At 41.6% G+C, this 12,790-nt stretch overlaps 1 protein-coding gene and 1 long non-coding RNA gene across 5 annotated transcripts in view; one reads left to right on the top strand and one right to left on the bottom strand.

The window, feature by feature from the left end:
- The window catches only part of lsamp (limbic system associated membrane protein), a 579,644-nt gene that overhangs the window by 238,416 nt on the left and 328,438 nt on the right, over positions 1-12,790 (top strand). The gene's annotated exons all lie outside the window — the stretch shown is intronic.
- LOC130211267 (uncharacterized) lies at positions 7,911-10,647 on the bottom strand. 3 transcript variants are annotated; one of them, XR_008834989.1, is made up of 6 exons: positions 10,591-10,647; positions 9,953-9,977; positions 9,548-9,710; positions 9,331-9,419; positions 8,567-8,926; positions 7,911-8,352 (listed from the first exon to the last, which is right to left on the bottom strand). It is a non-coding gene; the product is annotated as an uncharacterized LOC130211267 (long non-coding RNA). The 3 variants fall into 3 exon arrangements; XR_008834987.1 differs by lacking the exon at positions 7,911-8,352 and having other exon boundaries at positions 8,366-8,926; XR_008834988.1 differs by lacking the exon at positions 7,911-8,352 and having other exon boundaries at positions 8,366-8,749.

Below are 12,790 nucleotides of genomic sequence, written 5' to 3'. Positions count from 1 at the left end.
GGCAAGATAACATGGATAAAGTCGCCACGCAAACATAGAAAACACCTCCTGCACAACAGCGGGACATGTTGCGTTTGCATCAGACACGGTGGAAAACGCATTTGGACTTCAAAGATGGAGAGAATGCACAGTCCAAATGATGTGCAGGAAATGCACGGCGAAGCTAAAATGAGTCTTGAATATTCCACGGTAGACAAAGGGAAACGTCAGGACTCAGAATCTTTTTAGTGTGAAATTCTCTCTTTCTACTCCTGTCCCTTCACTGTTCTCAGGGAGAAAGCGCTGATAATGGAAACACAAAGAGATAGCTTTGTTCTCAGATACCAGCGTGCCAGAGCTTTAGCTACATTTTTCGAGTGCATTTTTTGCACATGAAGGGGGGGGGGGATTCTACCGATCCATTGGGAATAATCCATCTAAACGGTACAGAAAGAGGTAAGACCACAGCTCCCAATAACTCTGGGTACCAGGTATTAATTAGACCCGTAGCAATGTTGCTGAGCATGTACATCTCTTCAGGGCCACGAACTACCGTTTTTAAAATCCCATCAGGATAATGTGCCACGACGCAGAGCGTTTATCATCCCGAGCTCACGGAACTATCAGCAAGTGGTAAATCGGAGCTAAAGTTGTGCCGCGTGAACTCCGCTCGCTGTATCAAGAGAGGCTGTCCGGTTGTGTTGAGCCTCGCCGAAAAACACAGAGGACAGAAGGAGCTTGTAAATTAAACCAAAAGATGGAGGCAGTAGTTTGTCTAATCATTTGTCAAAAAACTGCTTGGTAGGGAAATTTGAAACTCATAAATTGGGCACGCATTTTGGCCACGATATACCATGTCTTACAGCAGATTCCATTTTTCGTCATCATATCTCGCCATGTATTTCCGCACGGTGGAAATCATAGGACCGTGTGTACTCAGGTGGGGTGTACTGTTACCGAAATGAAGAAGAAATGGTGAGATGGGAAAATCAATCGCTACAGCGCAGCGATCGGCGACTGCCATGGAGAGGTCAAATAATTTAACCCATTTTACAGATTGAGATCTCCATATTGATATTGTAGCATTAAACACTGGTATCAATAGCCACGGTAAGTTATCGTTTATACTGTTCGGCTATGTGAATGCATCTAGGATTACACGAGCACTGTGAATTGTAGCATCAGGGTAATCTCAATTTAATTATGAAGTGTAAATCTCATAGTGTTTTCAAAGAATGAAATATACGAATCTATCTGATCTGATCACAGAAGACCAATAAGACCTGACTCCGACACGTCTCGACCACATGCCAATGGCGTCCCTATGGGAGGTTCACAGTGCCATGATGTGTATCCATGTGGACCCCCTACCTGCTCTTGGATGTACGATTCCCTGTGTCGTGTTGACTATGGGCCTGTAGTACATGTAGACTGGTAGAGAGGGCAAAGAGAAAAACTGTCCTGTGGCCACGTTGTGTCTAAATGTGCTGTCGGCCACGGGCAGCACTTTCCTCTGTAACCTATTGAGTGTTTTAAGAACCAAACTAAAGTCAATCATCATACCCTGGGGGGGGGGGTCTCTTTTCTCTCTCGCTTGGCCTCTCTCAGGTTTAAAGTGCAAAGGAAACCTTTTTAGACAGGCCAGACAGCAGCACAGATAATCCATGTTGATTCAACCCACTTCACTAAATGAGTCGAGTCCTGTAGATGGACATTATAATCGGGTCGTGAAATGAGCGGATATCCTCCACTTCCCTGCTTTTACACAGATGTATTTATATTCACTCTTAATAGAAGCTTGTGTCGGTATTGGCAGGGTTTATATTGTATTTCATGAAATCAAATCCATGATGAATTGTAGAACTAAAAAGCCTGTTTGAAGAGATTCGACCACCTTTAATCCCTCTGGAGACGATTGGAGCCGAACCTCAGAGAACTTCACTTCTTCACGCAGTTAAATTCGGCCTTCTGCTGGTTGATTAGCAGTTAATGTCCTTTTCCTGCCATCGTTGTTCAATATGCGATGGATGTGTTGGATCACTGGAGAGTTGCATTGCGTGCTGTTGGCTCGTCGTATCAGAGAATCAGCAAAGCTCCGGTTTAGACTCATGGATATTATAACAAGTCTGTGTCGATGCATGGCGGTGTGTGTGTGTGTGTGTGTGTGTGTGTGTGTGTGTGTGTGTGTGTGTGTGTGTGTGTGTGTGTGTGTTGGGGCCGATGGCTGATTTCTAAGTCATTTTCACACTCTGTTTCGAGGGCACACATTTTGGTTACGGCTAAAACAATTATTTTTGTACATAATTAAATATGACATTAAGAATGTTGTTATTCAAGCAACATTTCAGCTGTAAAAGGGTACTTCTAGTTTTGTTTTAGGACCTGCTGCTCTTGTACAATCCCACGGATAGTCTGGTTAATTTAAACACTGCGTCACTGCAATTTGTTCAATACATTTCTATTTTTAATTTGACAGGTGGATCTGGCTAACAACGTTATCCATAGAGGTCCATTTAGCCTTCCATCCATCGGATGATCTATTATTAATGGGTGTAAGTAGATGGAGTATTCATACACGTCTAAATATGTTTGAATATTAACAAGAGACTGTGTACAATGTTGAGGAATGTATTTCTATTCACAAGGTAGGCAGCAATTAAAAATAGCATCACACACCCACATATATAATGTATAATATATAAATATCTCTATGCACTCCGCTCATCGTCCACTTGAAGTAGAAGTCATAATTTTCTATTTTTCTGCTATAATTTGTGCTGCTATTGTTATTACTATGCACATATGTATCATTTGTCTCATATGGATTATGGGATTATATTATAATTATATTATTTAGGTATTTTATACAGAGGTCATCTATTGTACTTTTGGCCATAATTGGAGAGGGGTCCCTCCTCTGAGGCTGGTAAATGCTTTTTGGGGAGTTGTGAGGGTCCAAGGACAGAGGATGTTATATTCTGAGGATTGTGAAGGCAAAGTAATTGTAATTTTGGGCTGTACAACTAAATTGAATTGAAAAAATCCTCCTACCAGGGATAAAAAGAGATTTGATGTGATGTGAAAATCCAACCCAATAAAGTGGCCAATATGTTGACATTTATTATGACGGTGAATATCCACAGTTGGCACAATTTGCATTTGAAATGATGCCACCCACTCATGAAAATAGTTTTGCAGGATTATGGGATGATGACTATCGGAAAGGTATCACCATAGCAACAGTCTGTACACTGACTGTGAACTTTGTGAGGTATTATTGTTACACCATACAGATGCAAATAATAAAAAAAGGTTGTGCCCTTGCAGGTTTCATATCCTCATATTGACTACAGCAAATTGCATATGTAGGCATAGCATCGTGAATCTCTCATGTCGTACGTCTCCCTGTTTACAGTTCAAATTAATTGGTAGGCAGTAAACATTCTGCACTCGAGCGTGGAAACTCTTACTCAGTTGTGCATCTGAGTGCTTAATAAATAAAGACTTTGTGGGCAAGTGGCTACGGCTCCCCGCACGATGCAGATGGCATTAGAAAGACTAGCAAGAGAGAAGTATTAAAAGCACAGCTGAAGTCAACTGTATGCTGGATTTATGCGTCTGCAGCAGAGCCCGCAGCCCTCCGGCATTCCATAAAGCTAATTGGTCATAAAGCATGCCCAAAAACCAAAGGAAGGATGAAATAAATTAGAGTCAAAACACGACCTTCTTGCACTCGCCGAAAACACAAATCACAAACAGTGCTTTCGGGTAACTCGACAACCACTAAATCCAACATTGGGGAATTTCCAAATGTACTCAAAGCCTTCCTCCCTGGTCCCTGAAAAGTGGCGTTTACTCAACTTCAGGAGACGTAGAGCTCAACTAATTTTAATAAGTAAGTCAGGTCTTTGTGGTTGTGACAAGATCAATGGTCATTTTGTTCTGTGGCTTTTTTTCAGATAGAAACTTCATCTACATCCACCCTGCATTGGTAATCTGTTGAAAGAACAGTACCTGATATACAGTAATCATTAACAAGGGCGAGACCCAGGTGCCCATTTAACTATCGTGGCTTTGGACCAGATCAAAAAGAAATCAGAAGACAGTCGGACCCAAGCCGAATACGCCAAAGAGCAATTATGTCCAATCGAAACTCACAAAAAACATGCATGTCCGTCTTTTTTCTGTCCGTCAGTGCACGAAAAAACAGCAGTAACGGTGTCACAATACTGTAAAACTGACCAAATGTGCTTACATTCATCGGAATGGATGAATGGATCTGACCAAACATCAGACTTTAACTCAGATGACTGCTGTTCACGCCCTCGGTACAACCGATTTCCCGTGTTGTTCTCCGTGTCCGGAGGACCGTGACAGCCACCCACTTTGTCATGAAAGGTGTGCGGACTGTTTGAGAAGGACGATAGCCGAGCACCGATCTCGGACATCCAGTTCGCTGCTCTGATACCGAGCTGGCACTGTGCCCGGGAGTCGAGCGCACACAAAGCAATGAGCTATGAGAGGAATATCGATCTCCGAGGCAATGCCACGGTGTGTGGGCATTGTAGTCTAAGACCGCAGTTGCTTTCTGGCAATCGGTTAGCTACATCGTGATTTGGCATTTGAGATCAAACTGCTTCTGCTCGGCAGGACGAGACATAAAATCATTTTCAAATGGACCGAGAGCGCAGGCGGTGCTTAAGGAATACGAGAGTATAGGTAGTTGAAAACATGCCTGTTCATAATGGGCCATTTGCCTTTTGGTGTTTCTGTGTGCAACTGTATCAAGAAGCAGCCAAGACAATGTTGCGTAACCCTCTTAATGCATCGAGCGTACGCGTCGTTTGGCTGCAACAGCTTACAGACATCAACGGAGAGTGATCTGTACCTGGCGAGCTATGTGAAGCTGAAAATGTGGCGGCACGAGCCGTGGCCATCTTGGCACTGACAACAGAGCGGACAGCTGGTGGCTAGCGACCTGGTGTGGAACCCACCTGTCGTTCAAAGCGACCACGCCCTCATGCATGTCCAACATTAAGCTTACATTTTGTAAAAAAGGACCATAACTAATTGCGTACCAAGCTGTAAACAGCTGATTGCTGCTGTGAAGTTGGACGCCTGGATATTGACTCGCTTTTTGAGCCAGCCTCTAGTGGCCTTTTGAGGAACTGCTCTGCAGAGTGAACGGTGACTGTATGCAACTGCAACCGTTAACCTCTATGAACTGCAGTGTGTACATGAACAAACACTAATATGTGTGTAGATCTAAAGACCTTGCACCCAACACTGCACTTTAGTTAAATTACATATTCTATAGCCTGCTTTAAAAAAAAAAGGGGTTATATATTTTTCTAATTTGTTTTATTTATTTATTGTGTTTTTTATTGCACCATCTTTTACTTTGTTTTTTTAACTGGTGAAATGTTTGGGCCCCTGTTATTGCCAATTTGTTTGAATTGATTACGGTACTGCACTTTGTGACCCTTTGCCTGTGATAAGTGCAAAATATAAATAAACTTGACTTACTTAAGTGAATGAGATGAACACTTGTTGAGGAAATGAAAAGACAGACGTACAGACAGAGACTCGTAGTTGACGTATTGTGATCTAGAATAAAAACTAGATTGTTATTAAATTCTCCACGGTGCAGTTGTTCAGGAAACATTCTCCCAAGATGTTGGGCTTTAAGAGAAAGTGTTCACTGACATCTTCACAGCGGGCTTATGAATGTTTAACGAGGTTAAAATGAAGAAAAAAAACACACGCTGAACCTCCCGCAGGTTTCTGCCTCTGGTGACTCTGTTTCATTAGTTGCCGCTTCCCCGCTGAGAATATACTGATACGCATTCATCTCTGAATCAAGCATCAAGCACAGTGTTTGTTTTTTACACATAAGTGTAGCTCTCTCAGTAAGTACACAGCGTTTCCCTCTCCGAGCCTTTCAGGAGGTTAACGCTGGCAAATGGTCCAATTCATCGGTTCCACTAATTTCAGGCTGCACCTTCTATTTGGGAACAACCATCAAGGGAATGGGGAAATAGTCCGAAAGTAGCATACACTTGTGTTGTGTAAACTGTTGGCAGTTATCCACTTAGATTGCAGACACACACACACACACGTACATGCTCTTCTCACGGTTGTGCCTGGAAATCTGCGTGTACCCAGACATGATTATTATCATTATTTAATCAACTACGATTGCATTCATCACTAATGGGATAATGACGAATTACCTGCAATCCATTTCAGTGCAATTTGGATGGTTATGTTTATCTGTGAGGATGCGCTCGCTGAATGCTGATTGGCTCGAGTTGACTCAGAGAGCACACGACGACGACATACATAAATACTGGGACATGTTGGCGAAGCCTCTGGGGGGGGGGGAAGAGGCACATGCCTGTATGAGCTCTGATATGCAGACGGGTCCCGCCTCCACTGTCAAAATACTGAGTTCTAAAATACCCACCGATGTCTGCAGAGATGTTTTGTACAACCCTGGTTTCATTTGCATAATGAAGGTAAAGATGTATAGCTGTGCTCAATGACACGGAACCATCGTGAAGAAACTGAAGGAGAACTTTTTCTGAGAGTGTCGCGTAGCTGCAGATGTCAGATACTGTGAAAGAAGACCAAAGTCAGACTTCTTTAACGCAACCTTCCCGCTCTGGTAAGAGGAGAATGGACGTGAGCTTGTTTAGCACTTTTCTATTCTTCAGAACACTCAAAGCACTTTTCCAATCCATGCCATTCACCCATTGACACCCATTGATACATTGATGGAAGGGGCTACTACTTCAATGTAGATATAAGTGCCGCCATGCGCTGGGCAGCAGGACCCCACATCGACAAACCAGAGCCAATTTTACAATTTTAGGTCAGGAAAAATAGTACTGTGAGTACTCTGCAAGTTCAGAGCCTGTGGCTCTGGGGTAAGCTTCCTAAAGTCTGAGAAGAGATGATGTCTTCATACATTGTTATAGAAATATGATTGTTTAGATCAGCCTAGGTTGAAGTAAATTCCCCCAAATAAATGCTTTGAGGACTCCAGATAAAGGTTAATTGACCTCCATTCTCGTGGGATGCCGGCAGAAAGGGCAGCGAACAGACATGCCAGTGCAAATGCAACCAACATGGCTCCATTTCAGGACGGATGGGTCGAATCATTGGTCCTGTTCTATGTTCTGATTCACTCAGTCGAGTTGACTTATGTCTGATAGAATGCTGCAGATGTGGTTAAGGAAAGCTACACACTTGAATTATGATGTACACTGTAAAATGTAATAAGTTGACTTTACTTGAAAAAGGTGAGGAAACCGATTGCCTCAAATTTTCTAAGTAAAGTAGCTCAATCATTTTAAGTTCTTAAAACTAAAAATAAATGAGTTTCGGCAACTGATGTAATTGGAGTAAACCTAAGTTAAGTCAACTCATAATATGTCAGTTCAGACAACTTAAAATCTTTAATCATGTAATAAGTTGACTTTACTTGAAAAAGGTGAGGAAACCGATTGCCTCAACATTTCTAAGTAAAGTAGCTCAATGATTTTAAGTTCTTAAAGCTAAAAGAAACTAAGTTTAGGCAACTCATGTAATTGCAGTAAACATTAGTATAGTTAACTTAACAATTATTAGTTAGGTTAACTTAAAAAAGACAACTTAAAAGATCCAAGTTATATTAAGTAAACCGTACTAATAAGAACTAGTTAACTTTACTAGTCAATGAGATCACATTACTTAGAAATAGTGAGGAAACCGATTGCCTTAAAATGATCAAGTAAGCTGAACTAAAAACTGTAAGTTGTTGAAAAAAAGAAGGAGAACAGTTACAATGGAAGACAATGTTTATTTAGAAGAAAAACATGTTTTAAAACTCAAACAACGTGCTTAAAACGCTGAACATGTTGCCAGATTAGGTTTTGTAACGCAGATGAACACAGCGTTTTCGGCATTTGCTAAATTTCACTACAGAAAAACAACAAAAACAGACATTTTCTATAAAAGAGTTCTATTGGAGATAGAAGGGTGAAGTTCTCGGGCCTGACTGCACATCATGAACACAGTCCCTTACGGCATCAGTAGATTTTTGAGTGATTGTATTTTAGGGTTTTTGGTCCAAGTGAGAAGCACTCTATGAATAAATTCAGAAGGTGTTCCTCACTCGTTGAGGATACTCCAAATTCAGGGGTAAATAAGTCCGAAGAGTAGCCACACGGCACGGGGAAGATTATCACGGTCACCCATCACGACTGTTCCTCCCAAAACGATGGCAGTAGTTGTAGACTCCAGGTCCAGCGAGTGAGGAGGCCACGATGTCTTCAGCACTGTCAGGTTCCCAATGGAGGCGTGGGACACGTCCAGAAGGTCATCAGAGTCCTAATAACAAGAGCAGCATAAAAAACACAATTACATATCAAATTTCACGTTGCATTTCTATGGTAGAACACACAATGGTTACTTGGATTCTGATATTATTAGATAATCAAGTGAAAGATGCTCAAGAGTGAGTGCGATGATAAATTCATTGATCATGTGATTCACTGAATGATTGCAAAAGCTAATAATAAAGAATATGAATTATCATATTTACAAATAGGGATGATATTGGAATGGAACAACAATAATAGAGCAAATGTAAACAACAGAATGTAGAAGGGCCTGAGAACAGGTCGATGCAGTTGCATCACAACACGCCCCGATCAGGACCCTTTGGTGGCATCTGCTGTGTTTCCATAGGGTCAAGTCGAAGCTTCATGCCATCCTAAACTCACACCTTCAATAAAGAAAGACCAAAGTTTAATACGTGGGCAACCAACCATATTCGTGGTAAACATCCACATTTCTTTGTCACTGCTGCTTCTGGGAAATGTGCTCCTACCACAGGAGGCTGAACAGGTACCTACCATCTTCAGCCGTCACACCTGCATCATATTGGCTGCTCCTGAACCTCCTGTGGCAGTAGAGCGAGCATATTGCCCAAAAGCAACAAAGAAATAGCGATAATGTTACAAGTGAAAACCCTTTTTTGGTAACAGGAGATATTAGTAGAACCCCTCTACCATCATGCAGACATGTGAAGGTGTACAGATGCCCATTTTGGTGTGATATGATTTGTAATTTTATATTTTGAAGGCCTTTGGGTTTTGAATGGGGCGACTAGAGAGCTGCAACTGGACCCGACTGGAAAGACGGGAGATCCCACTAAAAGGGCCCCAATCATGGATAAGTGAATCAAAAAGTAGAAGCACTGATTGGAAGAGTAGCCAATACCAAAAGATTAACAGGCAGAACACACGAGATAGATTGGGCATCCTGTGGTGTGGAATTAAATAATTTTGACTAAAGTCTTCTTACAAATTCTTGAAGAAGTCTGCGTTGTCATCTCCAAGGATGACGGGAGGGCCACGGAGGACTGCTGTTCACCTCCCAGTCACATCTGTACTCTAAAAAAATATTTTAAACACACACAATTCACAAGTGTTAAAGGACAATCATTTGACAGCTCTGTATGCAATGCTGTGACACTACATTATTAACCACATAAAGAAAAATGACTGCTTGAGAAACTTACCCCAGGTGTGACTTGCTGCAGATATTCAAGTTTCTGTCCGACACTTTCCCCCTCTGGGTCTTGAACTTCTCCAGGAAGCGAGGAGTGTATTTGTCGAGATCTTTGAAGAACTCTGATTGCAACTCAGATTTTTGCTTGATAAGCAACAGAACTCAGCCAGAATCTAACAGAAAGAGAAATAAATTAAGATTTAGTCATATTAGACCTACAGTAAACACATTACAACATACTACATCACACTGGGCAGAAAACTAGTGGCTTCTAGATTGAACAGATTTCATCAGCTCCCCTCATCAGCCCTTCATGGTCGTCACAGGAGACACTCAGTGTGAAGACATGGACTCAATCTGGCAACGCTTCCATGTGTTATGCAGTAGTGTGTAGAAGAAAATAAGCAATACTTACAATTCATTGCCAGGTTTTTCAAAGCCTACAAAAGAAACAACAAAAGCAATTAGTCAAACTGCAAATAACTCCTCGTCAAGATGCATTTTTACGGCTAAAAAGCCATCAGTTTAATGGAAGATTTCACAGACAAATATGATTAGAAATGCTTATCCTAGATATAGATAGATATAAGTCATACATTGTCTGTAGGGAGGTTGGCAGGGAGCTTAGTTTCAAACTTGCTATTGGTTATAATGGATGTCATTTCCAGTAAATATCACAAAATAAGAAATGATGTATAAGTACAAAATAAAAAAACGTTGTACAACATTCGCTGTGGCCGAGAAGTTCTCCATCATACGGTTGTGGTTGAATTATTCCTCGTTACATTCAACCTGACATTCACTCTTAACTCAGTGACAGTAGCGCTGTGTGACTCCCGTAGTGCTGCGTTAATGCACACGAGTGAGACAGCCACGACGATGTCCGCCATTAACATTGTGACTCGTTTGTTTTGACGGTCTAGCTAGCTTACATTAAACACTTCGTAAAGTTAACATTCAACTTCGAATATACATATGAACAATATGGCGAAGATACGACGATGTTTACTAAGGACATGAACGGCAAAACGTTATTGAGACGCTGAAACTTACCTTAAAGTAACTCGCACAGTGCACTGCCTTCTCGCTGCCGCCAATCCGTCTCGGGCAAAGAACGTCTTCAGTGGTCGACTGCGCATGCGTATTCGAGCCGAGTGATGCCGAGTGCGCCCGAGTTTCTTCCGAGTCCGCCTCACTCATTTTTTAAAAGTAAAGTTTAATAACTTTACTCACCAAAAAGTGTTCTTTACTAAGTTTGTTAAAGTAAGGTCAACAAAGTAAGCTGAAATGAGTAAAGCTCACTAATTTTTTTAAGTAAACTTTACTATTACATTTTACAGTGTATACATATGATACAGTTATCATCCTGGAAGTAGCCCCTCCAGAGAGATCCTCTTATCTTCATCTGGTGAAACCACCTTCACCACAGAGATCAAACTAATCTACAATTATATACAATGTATGTATTTAGCATTTTCTGAAATGTAATATGTTACAGCTGCTGCTACAAATAGTTTCCCCCCTGGGGATGAATAAAGTATATACCTATCTATATATAGATATACCTATCCATCTGAAAACATGCAAAGATCCAGACGTTAAAATGTCAGCCGATCTCTACATCAGTATATCAGTGACTGAGGTACAACATGAGAAATGAATCACAGAGGGCACTAAACCTTTCAGCAAGAAAAAATGTTCTATTCAAAAATGTTCTATCCTGTACGCCACCGTATCGTGACATATGATCTGATATGAATTTCACACATAAAAACAGCCGCATCTCTGGCATTGAATGTAAAGTATGAGCTTCATGCGCTACACTCCCTGTTTTACGGGCCGCGTTAATGTGCACACATGCAGATTGTTCACAGAGTTTTTTTAAATGACCGAATCCAATTTTGCAGGAGAAGTGGGATTTTGGCTAAACGTGGGTGGCTGCCAATTAAAAAGTCCCTCTGCTTCTGCCTCCGTCTGTACGGCAACTCGATCATTTGCTGCAAACGATCGCTATTCAGACATTGCATCGCATAAATTTCCACGACCAGGGATGTGGGAGTAAAAAAAAAAAGAAGCCTCCCTCACACTTCACTCCTTCATATTTCTCCGAACTCCCACCATAAATATGTATGACGGCATTTGAATAATGTGAATCGGAATGACACAATATCATTTTGAGAAAGGGAGGAGTAGAAATAGCAGAAAGGTGAAGAGATGGCAAACTGCAGCGGGGGAGGATCTTCCAGGTCTGAAATATGAGTCCTTCAGACGAAGGAGGTGCCAATCAATAACGTCTTTGTTCCTCATCGTCCGAGAAGACGAGCAAATCTCGGACGTGGTCGGATTACATCCCTTATGACGATGACAATGGGACATACGTGTTCTATACAACAATTACACTGAGTCACAGACGGATGTCCCTACAACAAAAGGACTATAGGGTATACAGAAACTGTCTGATAGCACCAGAGAAGAGAAAGGGTCGTAGAAAGGTGATGATTGCTCTCAGCGATGGAAAGCAACATGGAACTGACTACACAAAAGACAGGCACTGAGGGAGTGGGGTGAGGATGGAATCCCTCAAGAGGAACACATGTGAGAAGACGGAGATCTGCGTGGTCTTGCTGTGTCGTCACTTGTCGTCTTCTTTGTGGATCCCACCGCCTTGATGTCGTCGTCCCCCCGGGGAGAGAGACGCCTCGTCTTCCGGGAACACGGAATACAATCTTTTAGCTGGGATAATGGTTCCTGGCTTGTCAGGGATGTGCTTTGCTTGATACCGCCTCACCCTCACCTCTATCTTGCAAAAAGGAGAGCACAGTTATGAGGCAATAACAATACGGAGCAAATTGAATGATAACATTGGAAGAAACCTTGTTTGATTTCATTTGCAAGGCGTCTCCTTTTTTTATTCTGTGGGAAGCACGAGCAGTGAATAACCAATATAGCGTAATGCTCAATGTTGCGTTAAAGTTTAATTTCACCGGATACATTACAGAAATGATTAATGTAAAGGAAGTCCATACCACTCAAGTGCCCGGTACTTGCAACACACAGCCAAGCAGAAATGATTATTAATCTTGGTAATTGTAATTTTCCAAAAAAGGTCCACTCACGAACATTTTCCATGTATTTTAAATGCATATAACGTTCCTGAAAGCAGTTTGCCGAACACTACATCTGTAAAGCAACAAAGGAATCAGTAAACATATGCATGTGTGCATGTTAGATGTATCCCAGTTGAAGTTGTCAG

This window comes from Pseudoliparis swirei, chromosome 20 (assembly GCF_029220125.1).
Source record: "Pseudoliparis swirei isolate HS2019 ecotype Mariana Trench chromosome 20, NWPU_hadal_v1, whole genome shotgun sequence".
In the NCBI taxonomy this organism is placed as follows: Eukaryota; Metazoa; Chordata; class Actinopteri; order Perciformes; family Liparidae; genus Pseudoliparis; species Pseudoliparis swirei.
This window is presented reverse-complemented; position numbering and strand designations above follow the sequence as displayed.